Consider the following 24551-nt stretch of genomic DNA (forward strand, 5'->3'; position numbering starts at 1 on the left):
TCTACGGAAACTGCCTTGATCGAACTCACCGATTCAATAAAACTATTACAGGATGAAGGGAAGAACGCCGTCCCGATCTTATTAGATCTCACGGCGGCGTTCGATACCATCTCCCAATCCCTACTGATAGACAGACTTAGGGATATAGGAATTACAGATGTTGCATTGGATTGGATAATCTCCTTCTTGACAGACAGATCCCAAACCATCTCCTTGGGCCCTTTTCTTTCTAAAGAGAAAAAGGTACACTCTGGAGTCCCTCAGGGCTCAATATTAAGCCTATTATTGTTCAACATTTATATGGTCCCTCTCATCTCTTTAATTGAGTCATACGGCATATTAGTGACATCATATGCCGATGAAACTCAGCTTATTGTTCCTTTGGAGAACAACTCTACAGATGCGGAGCTGAATTTAAAAAAGTGTTTAAGAGATGTTTCTGCTGGATGGATCAAAACCATCTCAAATGCAACACCAATAAGACAGAAATTCTCCCTATGGGAAAAAAAACCAATTCTGTCCCAGCAAATGGTGGCCTGAGGACACCCCTGCACCTCCTCAAGCAGTGGTATCAGCGAGGAATCTGGGCGTTCTATTTGACGCCGAATTATCCTTTGACCAGCATGTCAGGAATGTTGCAGGGAGCTGCTTTAATATCATTAAATCACTGAAAAAGTTTTTCGACTTTCTACCCATAGATTCAAGAAAGGCAGTGGCAGTGGCCTTAATCCTTGCACGTCTTGATTACTGCAATGGTCTGATGGCAGGTGTTAAAAAGAAAACCAATCTCAAAAAGCTCCAAGGCGTGCAGCACGCAGCGGCTAGACTTGTTCTCAAGTTACCCAGGAGATCATCAGCCTCGCCGCCCTCAAAGCCCTCCATTGGCTGCCACTCCCCAAAAGAATATTGTTTAAAATCTTAATCATAGCCTTCCGTGCATTCAATCGCACCGGCCCGACCTACCTTATTAAACGATTCCCCCACTACAATCCTGCAAGGACCTTAAGATCCTCAGGTCAAAGCCTGATTAAGCTGCCAAAATTCAAATACAAAAATAAAGGAGGCAAGTCTTTATCCTTTTTATCTTCCAAAGCTTGGAATTCAATTCCCAACAATCTCAGATCTCTAACTCAGAAAACCATTTCTGAAAGCAGCTCAAAACATGGATTTATTCTCTCCCTGATGATCATGTAATGACCTTCATCTAGTCTCCTAATTTTTCCAATTTTTGCACACTGTCTATTTAGCGCCAGGATGCTCCTTTCGAGCGATTGTTTGCGCTTTAGAAATACAAAAAAAAATACAAAAAAAATACAAAAAAATACAGAACACAGCATACACAGTACACACAGTGATCACACACGCCTCAGGCCGGTCATCTGGCCCTAATTGTGTCCACGCAAAGTCGAGATCCACCTGCATTAGCTATCATGTGGCCTGATTAATGGTTTCATAACAAGGCCTGCATTCCTTTTTCTAAAACAATATCAACATTGTTTTGTGGTGCTTCAAAGAGTGTATATAACGGCACTCAGAACAAATGTATGTTGAGGCAGTCCTCAGTTCCATTTCTGTGACTGTTTCGTAGCCCCAGCGTTTAATTAAATCAACTGTTCCTATTTTGCCAAACGCCTCTTATCTTTTATTTTTTCAAGGTAAGTTCACATTCCATCAACATTTTGGTGAGCCAGATAGGAGGGATTGGTTCTTTGAGCCAACTGCAATAAAAAACAAAAGGACCCCACCTGAACAGATGCACATCCGCGTGGCAAGGAAGTTGAGAAGATGCTGCAATTGATTGAAAGTTCTGCTGTATCTGCAAGGAAGAGGTCTGTCCTGAAGCCGCCATCAGTGGGTGAGAGAATACATCTGATCCTTAGCCCCAGCATTTGGCAAATGGCAAACTAGGAAGAAGAGAAAAAATGTAACCTGAGTGTCCTGCCACTAACAGAAATCTGACATATTGCCTATTTTATGTATCTGAACTGAGTAGTTGCAAGGCTGCCTTGGAGGCAATCCTGCAGAGGTCTCCATTTTTGGATAATCACCACGCTAGGAAATATGAAGGTTGTTTGGTTGATTGGACTGCTGAGTGTCACACAGATGGTATGCTTGTCCCTGGGTGTGACACAAGTTTGAGGCTTCACCTCTTGGACCACTGCGTGTGACACAGAAGGTACGCTTAGGCTCTGGCTGTGATAAAGGGCCTTCGACTTTATTATATTTTTTAGTCTAAAAGGGTTTTCTCAGTGCTGTTGGATTCTTATCACTGGTAGTATCTGAAAGAAGTGAGAGGTGTTATTCGCTTCGACCACTGGGCATGACACACTTGGTACGCATGACCCCTGTATGTGACATAGGGTGTAATTTGGATATTAGAGAAAATTTGGATATTGGAGATTTGTGTAGCTTGTGCTTGATCAAGGAGCTCCTGTGGTTGTCAAGTTTTTCCTTCATCTCTAGGTTAATTGCTGCTATCTTTGTCACAGAGCAGATATTGACAGACTAGCAGGCTCACTTATTCATGTGTACCACACAGAACCTCCCCTCTTCATTTTCCTCTGTCAGTCTCTTTTTTTGCTCTCTCTCTCTCTCTCTCTCTCTCTCTCTCTCTCTCTCTCTCTCTCTCTCACTGTCTCTCTCTCTATCTTTCTCATCATCACAGTGTTCAGGTGTTACATTCTTGATGTTGTGGTGCTGGTAAATATTGCAACTAATTTTTATATTGAATGTTGTGTCTTGTTAATGATTTTACACAAAACGCTGTTCCATATCTGCTATTCTGCAGCTAAAAAATCACAGTGTTTTTTTTTTAATTTAAACATTGTACTTTCTTTCAGTTTGTGACTCTTAAGGTGCATTGTTGTTTTATTTATTGTGAAAAGTGTGTTTTTGATGCATCTTTGTCTAAGGCTGAGCTCCTTGTAAAGAAGTTATTGCCAGCATAATCCTGTGTACATACTTCCCCATGATCAGAGTAGAGTTTAGGATTTTTTAACCCCAGAAGTTAAAATATGCTGGTCTCTTGAAAAGTTAACTAGCTAAATCATGGAGTCACGCTATAAAACTAGGCAATTTATGTCATTAATGTTGTGCACACATTAAGGCAGAAACGTTCCCCTAGGTATAGGGGAAAACCTTCACCAACATAATAGAGCACATGAGGACACACTTTTGGACCAAATATGTAGGGCAGAAGAAGGCTAGAAGAGAGGCACTGCTAGAACTGTGGCAATCTTCGAGGTGTCCTAGTTGCACCATCCTGTCCCAGAACACACAAGCCAGGAGTCCGTATCTCCCCCACCGTATATAGAAACAGAAGTGCTCTCTCTTATGGCTTCCATCTCAGCCGCTCCAGCAATAGAATTTATCAATCCACTGGTTGTGGGTGTTGGAGGGCCCCCACTAAAGAGTAAGCCACTAGATCTAGGGCTAGGAGACTACAAAACTGGCAAGTCCAGGACATTCCACCCTCACCCAAGCTCAGTGCTAAAGTTCTCTAAAGTTTGACCCCCATCTATCATATTCAACCCAATGAGCCCCAGAGTTGCTAGTTACTTGCACTTCAGCCCATTCGGTAGAACTCCGTAAGTTGACTTGAAGGTTCATAGTGGTTCCAGACATTAACATGACTAGCGAAAGTAAGGGTGAGTGCCAAAGTCCCCTAGGATCCAACAGCATGAATAAGGCTACAAATTCAGCCCAACAGACCAAGGGGGTAGATAAAAAAAACTATTTCAGAGACTTCCAATATACTTCCTATTAACCCCCAGCCAATCAGAACCCCTTCGCTGGGACAGTCCTGGAATATACAGGGAATTTCTTCAAGCTATGAAAATTAGCTCAGCAAAGGGCACATCGCGCACACCGTCAAAAGGACAAGGATGCTGATAGCCATTGAGGTAAGCTAGGAGCAGCACATATCTACTAAGTCCACTAAGACTAGGTGGGGAGTTGAGCCGAGGTGCATAGGGCAATGCAGGGTGGCAGTCAGACCGCACGTACCCCCGGGATTGCCAAGTTCAGCATGTACTGCCACCTTGGTACTTCCACAGATTACGTGCCACAGATGAAGTTGTCCAGAACTGTGTGGTACGCTCCTCATGCCCAAGGCCCCATACCTGCTGCTGAACAGGGTACCCAAGTAAGTGACATTTGCAGGGAATTCAGCACACAAACTAAATGGAGAACTAACCCACAAAGGGGTTTCCACTCAGCACTAGGGGAGGGTCCCGGGTCCTGAAATGGGGAGGCTGCCACACATATCCCCTGCCCACATGTACCCTCTATTCAGCAGCCCATTTGGAAGGGCAAAACCAGCAGCAAGACCATAGAAGCTTCAGTAAACTGGCCCAACACAAACTGAGTAAAGCCATCCTCCAGAGGGCCGCTTTGGCCGCAAGTGTGCAAATGTCATCAGTCTTGAAGGCGACTCCACCACAAACCCCAAAGCGTTCCAGCCCAGCTGTAGCGGTGGGGATCAGGAAGTCTGGCAGCAGTCAAATTCTAGAGAATGTTTTTACTGCCTCAGGATGGGCCACATGGCCAACCCTTGCCGGTCAAAGGCCCAGCATAAACAAAGATCGATAAGACTAGGCCAGTCCCTGCAAAATCCCCATCCACAAAATCAAGCCCAGACCAACCCGAATGCATCTCACATTCATCCACAGGGAAATCAGTCAGCAACCACACCACAGCAACAAGGACCAGGTAGTTGGCCGAACACATGGCAACAGCAGCAGCAGACTGGGAAACCAGACCAACAAGGACTGGAGCAACAACCACGGCAGGTAGGGGCGACTGTCTGGGGAGACCTTACCCTTATGCCAAAGCAAAACCAAAATATGCACTAATTAAGCATGGGTGAATTTTGCGAATTCGCGATACGCAAATTCACGCGGAAGCGTACTTGTGGTCCAAATAATCCGCGAACTTTTGTTAGTTTGTGGCTTTTTTTATTTTTGCGAGTTCGCAGGATTTTTTTCACCACAGCTACCGCGAACTTACCCATGCGGTCTTCTATGGGTGCACCCATCTTGTTCGCGTTGCATATTTTTGTTTCCGGTCGCTAGTTGCATGCTCGCGTTGTGCATTTCCAGTTAGGGGGTGCAATTGCGTGTTTGCGTCTGTTTTTGCGTGCTCGCGAAGGAAATATCGTGCAACTTACCCACGTGGTTATAATGGGCGTGGCCATCTTCTTTTCATTCATTGCTAAGGTTCTGGGCATGCCTTTTCTATCCTGTTTCAATCTTTGTAATCCTTTGTTTCTTTGAACTTTTTTTTTCTTTTTTACTCATTATCTACCTCTCTATTTTTCTACATCTATATTTTGTGTTTTTTCCTACTTTTTGTTACTTTAATAACAACTTTTTTTTAGCTCTCTCTTTTCTTTTATTTACTTTTTTTCCCTATTTTTCCTTTCTTCTTTGACCCAGGACCATGGCAAAGGGAGCCGGCAAGTCGAAGGAGAAGAGTCCCGCACCCCGTAGCCGGCTCCCTTACCGGTGATTAAGGGGGGAGTCAGTAAGTCCCAGGGAGATCTTCAGCGCGGTGGAGGTGGCTACACTGGTATTCTTTGTTCAACACCACCTCCCCAAGACCGTCGCGGCAGCCCGGTAACGGGTATGGCCTCCAGGAGCGTCGCCAGCTATGGGGTAAGGTGTGTCGCGCCATGTATCGGGAGTCTGGGGTCCGGCGCACCTACAACCAGGTGACCCACCAGTGGTCCGACATCCTGGACTAGGAACAAGACCTGCTTGACTTGCTTGGCGTCGAGATCCCTGGGCTTGGTGATTACTAATAGCTATTTAATAACTACTGTGTTTTCTTTTGCTCTGTGTTATTTTGCAAATATATGTTTTATCCGAAGAGCATGAATGCTGCCGATTACATTGCAGGTAAATTATGTTTCAGATGCTTCTGTGATTGCAGGTGCTCGCCTGCTGAGTGGCGGTGCTACTATGCGTACTTGTTTTAAATTTTGTGCTCATTTGGCCTGAGTGATTATGTATGAGTGTACTTTACAGAACTGCGTAATGCTAGAGAGACTAGAGACTCAAGTCCAGCCCTTCCTTTGTACTCCTGCCAGTAAGAAGAGATAGTGCTGGTGGATTGATAGGTTGAGTATATTATGACTTGTTATTTAATAGGAAATTTTTTAGTGGTCTGCAATCATGACAAACTGTTTGTCACTTTGCGTGCTGCTGAGTGCTGCCAGTCCTGGTAGAACCTTTTTGTAGTTGGTTTAGACAGTCCGCGTATCCAGCAATACTATGATGATATCCCAGTAGACAACATCAGATAGGTCCATACATTTAGTGCAATTGTTGTTTATTTCCCCGAAGTAATTTGTTATTGTCTTTTTGAAATGTTTGAGTTTGTTGACAACAATCATCCATGTTTGTGTCTTTCTTTCATGTACATCAGCTCCTCCCAGGGGCAAGAGGACAGAGGTGGCGGTGGCAGCACCGGCGGAGCAGGAAGGCCAGGATTGGTCCACCAAGGGCTCTTCTGCTGGCCCCAGTAAGTTTGCCTGTTAATATTAATAGTTATACTTTCCTAACTTTTACAGCACCTATTTATTCCAAACGTTCATTATAATTCTATTTTTTCCTAAATAGTCCTTGATCTTCTTGTAGACTGTTTCTAAATTCTTATCCTGCCTCTACTATGACTGTCTGTGCTACTACTATTTATTATTATTAGTCTGTCTGTGTAGCTAGCTAAGCTTGCACAGTTGGCAAAAGTTGTTAAACAAAACTCCTATTCAGCAATAGATCTAGGCACTGAGTGCAGTCCTCTGGGTTGTCCATAATGTCTATTGAAGTCTTCTTAATGTTTATGCTTTGACAATTTCCAACAATAAAATGTCAATGGCCATCAAGAATAAGATACTAGTTTACTTTTTGATTGGATAGGAGGACATACTACTACTGTTGCAGGGACTATTCTGCACATACACAACTATGGACAAGGAATAGGGCATAGGTGATAATAGGCGCAGGTAGACTTTCCTTATACCTCAGTCATAACAGAAGTTGAACCCCCAATCTCCTTACTGACTAGATAGTGTGTCAGAGACATTATTTAGCTCCCGAATGCAGCGATGATCCCAATGATTATACAACCCAGAACATATGACTACGGGGTCAGAGTCCCGACCTCTCAGAGTCATGCAATTGCAAACTCTTTCGCTCACTCACTCATGACCAAAAACCACGGAGTCTATGTAAGTTTTAAAGCTTTATTAAAAGTAAAACAACTAGCTCTGTGTGTACTCTGTATATTAAATTCCAATTGTGAATTATATAAAAGCATTTATTAAAATCAACTTCATATAAGATAAACGGTGAACTCTTGAAAACTGAACAGTGGCTGATTTTACACATTAACTGTGGGAGAGCCCTCACCTGGTTGGAACTTAAAGTCTTGGTGGTGATGATGACGACTCCGAGTAAAATATTGCTCTTGTTCGTAGAAGGGAAGCTTCTGTCTGTTATGAGGAAATAGGTGCGTGTTAAAAAGCAAGCATTCATCAGTAGTGCCAAAAAGTGTAGCATGTTATGGCTAAGCATAAATAAAAACACCCTCCCCTTCCGAAAGGGAATTTTTAGTTTAGACTAGATAGTCACAAATAATTAAATTTGTTTATGTAGTAACATATTTTGTCATTCCTAGACAAATAGGGAGTGGTGTATATGGCATCTAAAATTATGAAATGTATTTTTTAGGCGTAACACCATCGGCACAGCCCACCACCGGTGCCGGGGCCAGCGCAGTGGTGGTCACTCCAGGGGCAGATGCGGTGCCAGTAGGAACTGCTGTGGGGGATGCCACGGTAGTGTCGGGTAGTGGTAAGCTATTATATTCCTTACTTATTGAGATTGCAGTGTAGGCTCGCTGCAGGGGTGTATATGTTATACAGTACAAGTACACTTTACTGTTAAGAAGACTTACAAATTTAGAACTAAGTTTTTGTCAACGAGGTAGAAGACAGTCACCCTTGACTTCGCATTGGCAATAGCATTAGCGGCGGGAGTTGACGAGTAACCAATGGCCTCCTCTAAATTTGACTTCAACTCAGCAGTGAAAGTTTTGTTGAGAAGCCAAGTGTTTTTGAATGCAGGCACAGGTGGCTGGGAATCTGATGAATGGCCGGTTGAAGGCTTAAGGAAGGATGGGTGGAAGGAGAAAGAAAAGAGGACTGCCTGGGTGGGTGAAAAAGAAACTTTATGTGTGCCCAATATATCCTTTGGTTCAAATTCAAATGTAAGTCAAGCACGGATGCATGGCTGGCGGTTTACAAAATAAAATAAAAATTGTGTTTTTCGGTGAGAAAAAGTAAGGCTTGTCCAGTTGAGACATTAAGAAGAATGATTGACATTTACTTTGAATGGATGGATGCCTGGGTGGTATCTTCCTCATAGATAGCATAGGTGTATGTAGAGTAGACAGAGCAGACGGCCACTGGATGAAGAGTGTTACTTTGAAGAGCGTGTAACACCGCACGTCCATGCCAGAGTAGCAAAGCTGAGGAAAGTAGAAGTTTTAATTTTTCAGAATACTCCCTTGACCAACAGTAGTTTGCAAGCACAGCATACATTGTATATCTATATTGTATAGTTCACATTATCATGTCAAGTCACAAGTGCCTTCCTCCGGCGATTACGGGGACCACTCACTACCTCTGTTAATAATTTGTTTTCAAACTCTGTCATTCATGTGTGGCCTATCGGTGTTCACTCAATCAATAAAAACAAAGCACCTTAAGTCATCCCTTATGTAAGCAACTATCCTGTGAAGGGATAGATGATCATATTATCTTCTTCATTTTCCTTTTGTAGTAGTCAGGGGCAGGCCAGGGTGAAAGTTAAATTAATTGAGTAGCAGCTCTTGTAACAGAGTATGGCCAGTGCCACCCATAATAGAAAAGCAAGAGCTTCACCACCTGCATGTACTGGACTGGTAACAGTAACGCAAGTCTGTGTCATCATGTCATGCATCTGTTTTTCTTGGGTGCATGCTGACTGCGCTGGCATTATGCCGGCTTCCACAAGTTTACGTACTAATTTCACTAAACAAGAGAAGAAGAAGACTGGTGTACTGTCTGAGTCTAATGTAGTGAGTCCATATAGTGCTATTAGAAATCCTGAAACTCCCACTAATGTTAGAGCAGAGGCAGACGTAGTTGGAGGTTAGATAGATACACGCCACAAATGTTATGTACTGTGATTGCAAGTTGCTAGTGCTACTGTGACACAACTTTCTGTTGAATAATTTTGTGTTAATCTTAAAGAGTATTGTTTACAGTATTTTTTTCTTTCTTCATATAGATACTCCTTCTAAACTATCAAGGAAGGAGTTGGCTATCCGGGCCAGGCAACGGAAGCTGGAGGCAATTGTCGCTGAACATCGGCGGCTGGTGGCTCAGAAGAGGAGTATGACTCGCAGTCAACATCCACAATAACAGCAGCATCCTCCTCCGCTGCCCCTGGGTCATACAGCCAGCGCAATACTCCAGCAGTACGGCGCCGCGGTCTGGCAGCCACCCACCGTCGCCGAGCAGCGTAAACAGCAGCTGCCCCCCACAGTACCTGCAAGGCTTGTATGCACGGATTGACCATGCGAGTGGCCTACCTTGAGCAGGAGGTAATGAGGCAGAAAGCCCTGCTCAAGGCCCTCCAGACAGAGCTGCGTGACCACCTGGTCACAGGACACCACCGCCAAAATAGAGACTGGAGAGAGACTGTCCCTTGTCCCTTTTTTAAAGACTTTTGGGGGGGGAGAATTGGGCATTAGGGTTTTTGAACTTTTGGGGACATTTCATGGACATTGGTTGGGGTTAGGGAGGAGGGTGGGTCGGGTCTTGTGGGATAGTTTATTTTTGTTAGGGTTAAAATAATTATTTGTTTTACACTTAAACATACCATATGCATTTTTATTGTTTTGTGGGGAGGCAGGGGGGGTTAACTACTGTATGTTTGTTTTCCTGAAACTTAACTGGCTGGTTGATTTAAATTGTCTAAGTAATTGCCCAAATTTGTACAAAAGTGCCACTGACAGAGTTAGTGAATTCAATTGTCCTACTACTTTACTAGTACTACCGTCAGTCTCTCCTCTCCTCCTACTCCATTATTCTTCCTCCCCCAAAATGCTTATCTTACCTGTGATTCGTGTTTGAGAATAGGGCTAGGCACAGGGCGGGCAGCATGGCAAATGTTGTTTAAGGTTGGCTATGGAATCCTGGACAAATGAAATGGCATCGTTGTGGTGGTACACATTGGCAGTAGCAGCATAATAAAAAAAAGAAAATGAGACTTTGAGTGGCCTGAGAGGAGCATTAGAACAGTACACTAGTACAGAAGAACAGTGCCATAAATTGTAGCCTAAGCCACGCTAAAGTATTCAATCAAAAGTTAACTACTAGTTGCGTGGATTATGGCTAGTACAAGAACTAGTCCTGAAGAAGACTGCAACGTAAGCTTTCGTCACGTGTAGGAGGATGTTGTTGTTGATGAATTCACTCGATGGCTGACATGAAATTCTGAATTGATTTGCAAATACTCATGGGTGTGCATCAAGTAGAATAGGAATATATCCTCGGATTCCTTGACCTGCCTTGAAATTGATTTTCTGTTGCTTTTGACCTCATCCTCCCCAGCAAGCGTGTGTCATTTACTCACACCTCAATGAAAACCACACAGCTTGGGGGAAGAGGGTTAGGGTTTGAAAAATGGATGGAAATGGGGGTTTTTGGGAAAGTTTTTGGGAGAGAGAAAAAAAAACCACAGCATGGACAAACAACAAATGAAGAAAAAGAAATCTTTGGATACGACCATATCCATAAATCTTTTAAGGGACATAAAGGAAGTGCATGCATGAAGTTTTTTGCTAAATGGACTGTTAGGTTACTGAAAAGTAGTACTTATACTAGTACTTACTAACTAGTACTAAACAATTAGACAGTATAGGGCTGCAGTAATTACACAATTTAACTTGCATATCTGTCCTCAGAGAGAATAAACACGTATTAGTACATTACATCATTTTTAAAAATAGCAAAGAACCTTATCAAATAGCTGTAGGGATGAATTTGAAGCAGAGAGCAAACGCACAGAGTCGCACTCATAGAAGTTCACAACAATAACATTATTTAAAAGATAAGGACAAGTGAAGTGGATACTGTAACTGTATGTTGTAGTTGTCCTGGTCAAATTGGTATGTTGCATGCATCCAGCTATTCCTCTTATTCGCGGTACTCCTCCATTCCATCGGGCACTCCGTCGATCAATCTTGGTGACCACACTCTCCACTGCCTGCCTGGCGGATGCGAAATTGTGGGTTAATATGGTAAGCCTGAGTTAATGTTTTTCCCAACGCACAGGGTAAGTGCCGGCCTGTAATGGTCGATGGAAAAACAGAAAGGGATATTAAAACACCCCGGAGGAAAAATATAAGGTACGGTGTGTAGTGCAAAAATAACACTTTCACTTTCAGAGGCAACAGTATTACATACATGCATAATTTCTAAAGTGCCTACTCTGAGTCTCTGTTTCCAGGGTAATAATTAGCACACAGCAGGCCAGGGCCAATTAGACGGTCAAGGCAGGTACCACTGAGTGAACCAACCTCCACGTAGCATACCTCTTTGACACAGACAGACAAAGCAGATCTAATTTTATACAGCAAGCCACATAGCTGCAATTTTACATGAACCGCTGTCTTGACTCTGGCATAACACTATACTGGCTTGACCATTCCATACCATGACTAGACAGACATGCTGTTCTGCTGTGGTTGTTATTGACTTGTTTACCTGTTTGCCACTCATGACATGTCCATAGTTCTTCAGTAAATCGACGATGATGATCCATCCATCCCAGTGAGTGACTGTAAAGATATTATGTAACTTTGGTCATCATGACTCATCATCATCATCATCATCATCATCATCATGGTGTTGGCAAACTCAATGTTGTTCATGCAGTCTCAGTCTACACATAGTGAGTCCAAGGACATTTTCCATATTGAAAAATGCAGCGTAGTGGCCCGGCAGTAGAAGTACAATTTGTATTAAACAAGGTAAACAGAGTAGACTTGAGTTACATTTAGTGTGTAAAAGATTCAATAATAACAGATCACATAGGATTCATTTAATGCACAACAAACAAACATCAATTGCTTTCATCAGAGCCAGACAGCCAGTGTTGTCCACTGCATGCCATCTCATCATTCATTACCTGTTCCACTTTTGGCAGCATCATATTCTTAAGTGAAGGGCCACAGGGCAGCCTCTCATGTCAATTTCAGAAGTAACAGTCAGCATAGTCAGTCATTCCAGTCCCACTTCTTTTGAGGGGACTCGTCTACGAAGTGACAGTTTCTTGATTCTGCATAATCCAGCCATCTACCTTGAGGGAAATGGATAGGTGGAGTCTGGAGGAGGAGGATAGAGGAGCATGACTGTGTTGTGAACTTGTGAACTTCAGGAATGCAGACAGCGGCACCTTCAGTATGGAAATAAGATGAAGACAGTGCTGCTGATGGATTTGTTGTGATTAGAGTTTTGTTGTGATAAAAGTTGCAAAACAAAGAAAGACACAGAAATAAAAGTGAAAAAAGACGGAAAAAATAAAAAAGTAAGTATTTCAAGCCTAGGTGTCAGGGAAGTACAGCTCATCCTCAAACTCTGTGAATTGAAACGGGAGTAGGTCAGCTAACAGATAAGAACTTCCGTCACCTAAGCCGGTGTCCTCTTCTTCCTGCATTGATTCACGTATTTTGTAATCTGGTGGAATGAAGTGCTGATTCATCTTGATCATTGTCAACCTATCCACATTTTTGGGCTAGAGGCGGGTTCTTTTTGAAGGTACAATGGCACCAGCAGCACTGAAAACATGTTCAGAAGACACGCTTGCGAGTGGGCAAGACAAATACTTTATAGCCAGCTTGGTGATCAGTGGCCATTGAGGCCTTTTCTCATTCCAATACACCAATGGGTTCTGATCAAAGAAGACCTCTGTTGGGTCATCCAGATAGGCTTGCACCATCCACTCAAGGTCCTCCAGGGGTGCTCCACTTTGCTTACCATCTGTTGCCTTTGCATCAACAATGGAACGAGCAAACCCTTGATGAGTTATCCAATCCGCTTCCGACAATATTATGGCTGGGCCTGGTGCAGGTGATGATGATACCGTTGCTGGTGTCGGTAATGGCTCTGAGGGAAAGTGACTGCTCTGAGAGAAAGTGACTGCCTTCATCCACAGAAGTGGACCTTGATGTCGGATGGCCTGCTGCTTCAGTAGTACTTGTGGTGGTTCCTTCAATTTCCTGCCACACTTTTTCAAACCGAGTGGCTGACAGAGCTAGCCAATGTTTGTACTTGGAAACATCTTCGTCAGAAAAAGGAATGAATGTATTGCTGGCCAGTGCCTTTTTGTACTATGGATCCAGAATAGTGGCACAAATGTAATGTTGTTCTGAATATATTCCTTTAAGCCTTGCATTGTCAACTAGGCGACTTAATAAGCTCTCCTCCAACCTATATGCGTCTTGTTTTTCAGCATCAACTCGTAACGTTGAAGACACCGCCTTCATTTGGTGTTCTAGCATGTGCAACAATGGGATAGCTTTGCCCAAAGTGCAGTCCTCCCTGCTGACTTCACGGGTGAAGAACTTAAAAGGACGAAGCATGTCTGTCAGGCTTTTAACTAGGTCCCATTCCTCCACCTCTAGCCGCATGTCTTTCATAGAAGCAGCCCTTGCGTGAAAGACGTACTCATTGATTACCAAGTACTGCTCAAACAGACGCCCAAGCATGTAGAAGGTTGAGTTCCAACGTGTTGCCACCTCCTGGATTGGCACACTACGGTCATGTTGAATGATCCTCAGCTGCTTCCGGGCATTAAAAGAATGGCTGAAATGTGTCCAGATTCTTCGACAAGAAACCTTGAACAATAATGTTAATGCTGTGCGCCAAACACAGCACTCTGAAATAGCCACCATCAACCATGGCCTTAACTATATTACTGCCATTATCCGTGGAAACATAACCAATCATGCACCTTCTTGGATGCAGCCATTGAAAGACCTTACTGTTAAACGCCTCCAAAATGTTTACTGCAGTATGAGATTTCTCCATGGCAAACATGGCTACTGTTGCATGTTTCCGAGTAGCTTGAAAAACTGTGACACTGTCAGCACCTGCAGCTATCTTCTCTCTAACCTCCGCAAAAGAGACCCAGTGTGCAGTGATGCACATGTAATCAACAGCTTGGCAACTGGTCCACATGTCTGTTGTCAGGTGGATAGTGTGAACAGCACTCTTCTGCAAAGCTGCCCCAATCACGTCCCGCACATCTTGTTGTAGTGCTGGAACCGTAACTCTGGCAAAAAAGGACCGGCTAGGAACCTTCCATTTAGGGCAGACTGTTGCCACAAATTCTAGAAAACCCACCCCTTCCATGAAAGAAAAAGGGAGAAGGTCCAGCGCTAACATTTTAGCCAGCATTGCATTATACAGACGTGCCATTGGGTGGTTGCGTTCAAATGGCGCCTCCGACCAAAACATACTTTTAATGGTGGTCTGAACCGTTTTCATATGTGAAGATGATCCAGACTTCTTCAACCCAGTTAAGCTCATTGATGTACTTTTGCGCATCGGTGTCTCTACCAGACTCTTACTGTCCATCCTAGATGTTGCTGGGGTAGAGGGTGTGGGCGCTACCACTGCAGTGCTGCCGCCAGGGGTACTGTGTGTACCAGAAAAAATGTCTCTCGCTTCTTCACCTCCCTGCTGCACGATCAGCTCCTCATCATCACCAGATGCAATATCAATGGCTACATTTGGATTTGTACTTTTGGCTTTCCGGATGTTACTTAGGTGCGCCTCCCACTGGATGCTGTGGTGTTTTTGGAGATGACCTCTCTGGCTTCCGGTACCATAGTTGGTACCAAGCTTACCCGACTAACTGCTTGTTTACAAATCGAACAAATAACGTGGTTTTCCGCCTTTTTGCTAATATTAAAGAAGTGGGGAGTTGAGATTTCTGGTGGTGGTATAGGTTCCACTTTCAATGCCAGATGAAGTGGAGGATGGGCATGGCGGAATTAGACTCTGTTGTGCACTTACAGCACCACTACTTGAGGTAATGGAGGTCGAGCTGGCTGGAGGTCCCTGCCGGCCCTTCTGAAGAGAAAATATGGAAGCTGTAGTTCGTGTTGGTGTAGTAGTTACCTGTGTTGGTGGTGGTACTGATAGAGCGCGCAGGTCACCCGACCAACCAAATTTACCATATACATTTCGGGCCCATATATTAAAATTTGCCATATTTATTAATCAGGTAACCTTACGCTCTACTACCAGTATCCCAGTTCCTTCCTATATATTTCTCTTGTACCCGACTTACCAATCCACCGTTACGGGTACCTAATGACCACGATAATTTTATCTAGATTTCAGATTTGGAAAGCATGAGATTTATAACAAGTAAACAATCAGTAACCAAGATAATAAAGAGTACATATCCATAAAGGAGATAGATCAAGCTAATCATTTATGAGTATCGGAGAATTAAGAACAGGGAAACTGCTTAATCAGAAATCTTAGCATTAGTCCTTAACCAGGAATACTAAATATGGGAAAGATTTAGAACATACAGTAATGTCACAAGTGAAAAATCTATTACCTGGAGAATTGGAAATATGAAAGAACTTTGAATTTTGAAATACTAGAGCTCTAAAATAACATAGGGGAAGAAGTGGAACATACTAGAATTTCAGAACCATCATTGAGTCAGCTTAAAGGTAAAGATCAGACACATCTATATTTCATGAATAGTATCGAGAAAAGGTACTTAAGGAAAGGGGAAAAATAGGAACATGCTAGATAACAACAATAACGTATGAGTTTTTCATTCAGTAATTTGCGGAAAGCATGGCAAATCAATGTATGCAAAGGTATGTCTTTATTAAAGCAAAAGACAGGAAAAATAGAAAGGTGCAGTATAGAGTTTCAGCACTATATTTACCTAGAATGGTGTGAAGACCAACCCTGGCCACAGGTCAGTTAAGAACAGGAGGGACCCCAAAGGAAACCCGTCATCAGTAGGACAGCAGGTGCAGAATGGACACCCCAGGACAGGACAGGAAACCCAGATTAGGATCAGGACAGGACCACCAAGGTAAGACCAGCACCCGCAGTTCGGAAGCAACGCCTGCTCTCCACCCTCTCTGCAGCTATCGGCCAGAACCCCGATTGGGTTATCGATTTTCCCCAGCAAAGTGCTCCGCCAGCACTTTAAGGTTTAAAACCTCTCGAGTCTATGGAAATTTCGGACAGAGTGCTCCGCAGCCCTCTGTATCAAGTCACCTATTGAGTGCGTTGGGTCAGTGACAGGTCAGCTATTCGGACAAGTCAGACAATTTCTCTAGCTAAACCTAGGCTAATTATACTGTTTTCGGGTCAGTGTACCACCCCCAAAATGTTGCAAGTGTCAGAATCCCCAATTTCGATTGGTCCCCAAGTAGGATAGGTCAACACACCAATCACATTTCAATTCTACAAGCCTATATTAACATATTCTGGGACCGCCTATTGATTTTGGGGTTCCCATGACATACTCTACGGAATACAATGAAAACTATACAAATGTAACTTTTGCAGGACATTTCAGCTTCTTCTGATGGTTGAAGGTGCATCTTCCCAGGCACATCTTGGCTGGGACCTCTGGTTGCCAGGGATTCAATGCCACCGGAAGAAGACTGTCATGCGCAGAAAGGTAGCTCAATATGGATTCACGAGTGTCTCTCAGACCCTCAATATCGCAATACATGAAAAGTAAGCGAAAACAAACTAAAACACAGAAATAAATGATTACACTGTATACCATGAATAGCTACTCTATACCCCTTACTTTATATAAACTATTGGCATTAGGGTTTAGTGCAACTAAACGACAACACGAAAACATCAGCGCAAGCTTCACCATGTGAGGACACCAAGCGGCCATCTTAAGGCAGATGCGCAAGCGCACAGATTCCCACCAGAACTGCCAGTACGTCACGTCACGTGAGTGTGACTAACGCATACGCAGAAGGAAACCCGCCAAGCAGCGGCCATTTTTAGGGACAAGCGTTATTGAGTTAGTAAACACATAGGCAAGTGTCTCTTGGGCATTCCCAATGTCAAAATAAAGGGAAATTAGTAAGACAAAACATGTTGAGTTACTTTGTTACATGTTATTCGAGGTTCATGAATTCAAGCAAGTCGCGTAATGTGCAAATCCTTGCTCCATCAGTACCAGTGCCACACCACCCACATCCTGCACAGCAGCATTTCGGGATAGGGTAAACATGTCTGTCTGTTGCATGTCCGCTGGGGCTGGAGTGACGACTGTGATGACTGGGTCGTCATCGTCAGACTCTTCATCAGTAGCAGAATACACCACTTTTACTTCTTCTTCATTATCACCCACAACTGAAAGCCTTGCGGGAACCTTCCTTTTACCTAGCTTTGTCGGCTCATGGGGTGCCTCCCTCTCAGACTGAATTGGTGGGTGCCAATCAAGATCTAGATCATCAGAAGGAAGGGGGCTTGAATACGTACTTGACTAGCCCTTCTTTTCGATGCTGGGGATCTGGAGGACAATGGATCATCAGGAGTGACGTGCTCGGCTGATACCTCCGCATGAATCTCGATTTCCTCATGTGCCGCTACATCTGGAGGAACAAGCATTGTGGGCAGTTGTGCCTCTCCTTGCGCCTCTCCTTGCTCCTCTCCTTGTTGCACCTGTGGTTGTAGTTGTGGCTGTGGTTGAACACTCATCAGATGAGTTACACCCTGCGTTGATTGGATGCTACTTTGCGATGAGTCAACGCCAACATCACTGGTCGATGGTGAAAGAGCAATTAAAATGGCTGCCTCTGCGGTACTCATGGCCTTGGGCCTAACCTGGCGTGGTGGCACTGAGACCAATGAAGCGGAGGTGCTGCTCCCAGCTTGGTACCCGGCGGACATCGCTACTGCAGGCGTAGTTGTTTTTTCTCCAAAAAAGTGGCGGGCGGCACACCAGTCTCCTTTATAAGTGGCGTCACTTGCTTCTTCTGCTCCTTCTTACTGGCAGCGGCACTGGCAACGTTCTTGGTAGAGGAGCTATGGCCACCTTTCTTTAGGTCCATCTTCTTCGGGTGTCAGAACAGTAGGACGCAGGTGCACGAGTTGCAGAGTTGTCAGTGGCCACACGTGACATCACGTGACGTCATGCACACACCGCAGCAGGACTTCTTCATGGCACTACAACAAGTGATGATGATGAGGATGATACCTGGTTCTCAGTCTTTGTGCACCTAAAAGCAAAGAAGCCAGAGGAACATCAATTAAAATGTTGCTTATGTCGTGCTCCAATTAACACTATTGCAACTAGGCATTTATTATTATTAAGTTAACACAACACACCCAAAAACGGAAAGACCCAAACTAAAAATTGCAATTCTAATCAAAAATGCATGTTTAAATTAATAGAAGAGAGACCACACAGAGGGAGTTGTTTCATGCACCCATTTATAACCCTAGGCCTACTGGCCCGCAAACTTGCCGGCCTAGCTAAAAACTGCCTGGCCTCAATATGCCCCCCTCACCCACATGGCCAGGCCCTGGACCAAGCCTCAAAATAGCCCCCTCCCACATGGTCAGGCCCTGGACCAGGCCCCAACAACACCCAAAAAAATAAAAATACACACAAAAATCACCCCAATCCAATTTCATCCATGCCCTAAATGATGTATAAATTAAAGAGGCCACACAGAAAGACTTTGTCCATGCACCCCTGAGTACCCCTAGGCATAATGGATGACAGCAAGGCAGACTGGGTGCAGGCCTATGGCACAAAGCACACTGCCTGGATTCAAAAGGCCCCCTTGACCCCCACCCACATGGCCAGGCCCTGGACCAGGCTTTAAAATGGCCCACACCCACATGGCCAGGCCCTGGGTCAGGCCCCAACAACACCCAAAAAAATCAAAATACACACAAAAATCACCCCAATCCAATGCCCTACATGCCCTAAATGCTGTTTAAAATCAAGAGACCACACAGAAAGACTTTGTCCATGCACCACTGAGTACCCCTGGGTATAATGGATCAAAGCAAGGCAGACTGGGTGCAGGCCTTTGGCACAAAGCACACTGCCTGGCTTCAAAATGGCCCCTAGACCCCCACCCACATGGCCAGGCCCTGGACCAGGCATCAAAATGGCCTCGACCCACATGGCCATGCCCTGGACCAGGCCCCAACAACACCTAAAAAATCAAAATACACACAAAAATCACCCCAATCCAATGCCATCCATGCCCTGAATAATTTATTAAATTCAAGCGACCATGGACCACTGAGTACCCATGGGCACAATGGAGGATAGCAAGGCAGACTTGGTTCAGGCCTATGGCACAAAGCACACTGCCTGGCTTCAAAATGGTCCCTAGACCCCACCCACATGGCCAGGCCCTGGACCAGGTCTCAAAATGGCCACAACTCACATGGCCAGGCCCTGGACCATGCCTCAACAACACCCAAAAAATCGAAATACACACAAAAATCACCCCAATCCAATACCATCCATGCCCTAAATGATGTTTAAATTCAAGAGACCACACAGAAAGACTTTGTCCATGCACCACTGTGTACCCCATGGCATAATGGATGAAAGCAAGGCAGACTGGGTGCAGGCCTATGGCACAAATCACACTGCCTGGCATCAAAATGGCCCCTAGACCCCCACCCACATGGCCAGGCCCTGGACCAGGCCCCAACAACACCCAAAAAATCGAAATACACACAAAAATAACCCAATCCAATGCCATCCATGCCCTAAATGATGTTTAAATTCAAGAGACCACACAGAAAGACTTTATCCATGCACCACTGAGTACCCCTGGGCATAATGGATGAAAGCAAGGCAGACTGGGTGCAGGCCTATGGCACAAATCACACTGCCTGGCTTCAAAATGGCCCCTAGACCCCCACCCACATGGCCAGGCCCTGGACCAGGCCCCAACAACACCAGAAAAATCGAAATACACACACAAATTAACCCAATCCAATGACATCCATGCCCTAAATGATGTTTGAATTGAAGAGACCACACTGTAAGACTTTGTCCATGCACCACCGTTTACCCCTGGGCATAATGGATAAAAGCAAGGCAGACTGGGTGCTGGCCTATGGCACAAATCACACTGCCTAGCTTCAAAATGGCAGCTAGACCCCACCCACATGACCAATTCCTGGACCAGGCCTCCAAATGGTCACCACCCACATGGCCAGGACCTGGACCAGGCCCCAACAACACCCAAATAATCGAAATACACACAAAAATCACCTCAATCCAATGCCATCCATGCCCTAAATGATGTTTAAATTCAGGAGACCATGCACCACTGAGTACCCCTGGGCATAATGGTGGAAAGCAAGGCAGACTGGGTGCAGGCTTATGGCACAAAGCACACTGCCTGGCTTCATAATGGCAGCTAGACCCCACCCACATGACCAATCCCTGGACCAGGCCTCCAAATCACCACCCACATGGCCAGGACCTGGACCAGGCCCCAACAACACCCAAATAATCGAAATACACACAAAAATCACCCCAATCCAATGCCATCCATGCCCTAAATGATGTTTAAATTCAAGAGACCACACAGAAAGACTTTGTCCATGCACCACTGAGTACCCCTTGGTATATACGGATGAAAGCGAGGCAGACTGGGTGCAGGCCTTTTGCACAAAGCACACTGCCTGGCTTCAAAATGGCCCCTAGACCCCCATCTACATGGCCAGGCCCTGGACCAGGCCCCAACAACACCCAAAAAATCAAAATACACACAAAATCAAATCAATCCAATGCCATCCATGCCCTAAATTATGTTTAAATGCAAGAGACCATACACCACTGAGTACCCCTGGGCATAATGGAGAAAAGCAAGGCAGACTGGGTGCAGGCCTATGGCACAAAGCACACTGCCAGGCTTCAAAATGGCCCCTAGACCCCCATCCACATGGCCAGGCCCTGGACCTGGCCCCAACAACACCCAAAAAATCAAAATACACACAAAAATCACATCAATCCAGTGCCATACATGCCCTAAATTATGTTTAAATGCAAGAGACCATGCACCACTGAGTACCCCTGGGCATAATGGAGGAAAGCAAGGCAGACTGGGCGCAGGCCTATGGCACAAAGCACACTGCCTGGCTTCAAAATGGCCCCTAGACCCCCACCTACATGGCCAGTCCCTGGACCAGGCCTCCAAATAGCCACCACCCACATGGCCAGGCCCTGGTCCAGGCCCCAACAACACCCAAAAAATCACAATACACACACAAATCACCCCAATCCAATGCCATCCATGCCCTAAATGATGTTAAAATTCAAGAGACCGCACAGAAAGACTTTGTCCATGCACCACTGAGTACCCCTGGGAATAATGGATGAAAGCAAGGCAGACTGGTTGCAGGCCTATGGCACAAAGCACACTGCCTGAATTCAAAATGGCCCCTAGACCCCAACCCACAAGGCCAGGCCCTGGACCATGCATCAAAATGGCCCCCACCCACATGGCTAGGCCCTGGACCAGGCCCCAACAACACCCAAAAAATCGAAATACACACAGAAATCACCACAATCCAATGTCATCCATGCCCTAAATGACTTTTAAATTGAAGAGACCACACAGAAAGACTTTGTCCATGCACCACTGAGTACCCCTAGGCATAATGGATGACAGCAAGGCAGACTGGGTGCAGGCCTATGGCACAAAGCACACTGCCTAGCTTCAAAATGGCCCCTAGACCCCCACCCACAAGGCCAGGCCCTGGACCAGGCATCAAAATGACCCCCACCCACAAGGCCAGGCCCAGGACCAGGCCCCTACAACACCTCAAAAATCAAAATACACACAAAAATCACCCCAATCCAATGCCATCCATGCCCTTAATGATGTTTAAATTCAAGAGACCGCACAGAAAGACTTTGTCCATGCACCACTGAGTACCCCTGGGAATAATGGATGAAAGCAAGGCAGACTGGGTGCAGGCCTATGGCACAAAGCACACTGCCTGAATTCAAAATGGCCCCTAGACCCCCACCCACAAGGCCAGGCCCTGGACCATGCATCAAAATGGCCCCCACCCACATGGCTAGGCCCTGGACCAGGCCCCAACAACACCCAAAAAATCGAAAAACACACACAAATCACCCAATCCAATGTCATCCATGCCCTAAATGACTTTTAAATTGAAGAGACCACACAGAAAGACTTTATCCATGCACCACTGAGTACCCCAGGCATAATGGATGACAGCAAGGCAGACTGGGTGCAGGCCTATGGCACAAAGCACACTGCCTAGCTTCAAAATGGCCCCTAGACCCCCACCCACATGGCCAGGCCCTGGACCAGGCATCAAAATGGCCCCCACCCACATGGCCAGGCCCTGGACCAGGCCCCAACAACACCCAAAAAAAATCAAAATACACACAAAAATCACCTCAATCCAATGCCACCCATGCCCTAAATAATGTTTAAATTCAAGAGACCATGCACCACTGAGCACCCCTGGGCATAATGGAGGAAAGCAAGGCAGACTGGGTGCAGGCCTATGGCACAAAGCACACTGCCTGGCTTCAAAATGGCCCCTAGACCCCATCCACATGGCCAGGCCCTGGACCAGGCCCCAACAACACCCAAAAAATCGAAATAGACACAAAAATCACCCCAATCCAATGCCATCCATGCCCTAAATGATGTTTAAATTCAAGAGACCACACAGAAAGACTTTGTCCATGCACCACTGATTACCCCTGGGTATAATGGATAAAAGCAAGGCAGACTGAGTGCAGGCCCATAGCACAAATAACACTGCCTAGCTTCTAAATGGCCCCTAGACCCCACCCACATGGTCAGGCACTGGACCAGGCATCAAAATGGCCCCCACTCACATAGCCACGCCCTGGACCAGGCCCCAACAACACACAAAAAATCAAAATACACACAAAAATCACCTCAATCCAATGCCATCCATGCCCTTAATGATGTTTAAATTCAAGAGACCACACAGAAAGACTTGGTCCATGCACCCCTGACCACCCCTGGGCCTACTGGCTAGTGTTGCTTTAACGCGCACCCCAAAATTTAAAAAAACTTCCATATATATTAGTGAGCTATTCAATTCCATTCCATCCATACCGTAAATGATATTTAATTTCAATAAAACTGACAGAAACAGTTGTATCATGCACCCCTGACTAACCCTGGGCGTACTGGATATTGTGGCTACCCACAATATATATTTTTTAAAGTTGTGAAAAAGTTTATAAATTATAGTTGCAGCAACTGCAATGCCCCAAACAAACAACACCAACTTACTTGTAAAGTCTCAAATCCAAAAGTGATCCGAAAAAAAGGCCTCAAATACAAATTTAAAGCAGCAGCCACAAAGAGTAATCCTTCCAGCTCCAGATCCAAATGAAAAGTGACCAGGTCATGGACAAAGCAATGGGGGGAGCCTGCTGGAAAGGAACAGGAACTTGGAGACTATGGGCACTTCCTTCATCCCACCACCGCAAAAATGGACTCCTTTCACAAAAAAGTGCAGCCAAATGTCAATCGGAGTTATTCTGATCAAAATCATCATTCTCAGGAGGTTTATGCTGTCAGCGATAGATTTCTTGTGCAGAATTGCAAATTTTGCAATTTCGGGAAAGCGAGCTGTTCAAACCTCCCGCCGGATGTCAGCTGCGCGTCGCATCTACGTATTCGCTATTGTTTACTCTTGCGATGCGTGATCGCGGACCCTTATGACGTATTCGCTTTCTCAAAGTCTCGCAGTGCAAGATGGCGGGACTCGACGACGTACTCGCGGTCGAAAAGTCTCGCACGATCACGCAGCCAGATCCAAAATGGCTCAGCGCACGCAAACCTTGGTGGAAAACTACTCGGCGAACTCAGAATCACGGTAAGTCAACGCCGCGTGCGCATGATTGTATTTTAGAAGCGAGATCAAGCAAAAAGAATTTGCCAACTACTGAATTGCGGATTTTTGGACAAATTTCCGCGATTCGCTTACCGCGAAATTGCCAAAAATCTGCAAATTCCAAGAGCGGAACGAATTTTCAGCCCACACTAAGCACTAATCCCAAACTCCCAACATGAAACCCCATTTCTTGTGCACTTAAGAACTCATCTTAAGGATAAGGATTAGTGACACAACAATAAGAGAAAACTCAAACCTCTACTTGTGTTCGAGAAACATTCAAGGCTGCTGTGTGCTTAAACAACACCTGGTATCAGCACATGACTGCTGTGGGTGCCCAGACATCAGCCAGGTCATGCAATGTATGTTCATTGATACCATTTGCAGTAGGCACAGACAGCCTTTATTTATCTCAAGAGGTAGCCCCCAAAAAAGCAAAATGTCTCCTCCACCTGTACCTATGTAGGTTTATGTCCAAGATACTATCCCCTGAGTAGAACCTCATAGTGTAGTTGAAAATGTAATG

Source organism: Lissotriton helveticus, chromosome 11 (genome assembly GCF_964261635.1).
Source record: "Lissotriton helveticus chromosome 11, aLisHel1.1, whole genome shotgun sequence".
NCBI classification, from domain to species: domain Eukaryota; kingdom Metazoa; phylum Chordata; class Amphibia; order Caudata; family Salamandridae; genus Lissotriton; species Lissotriton helveticus.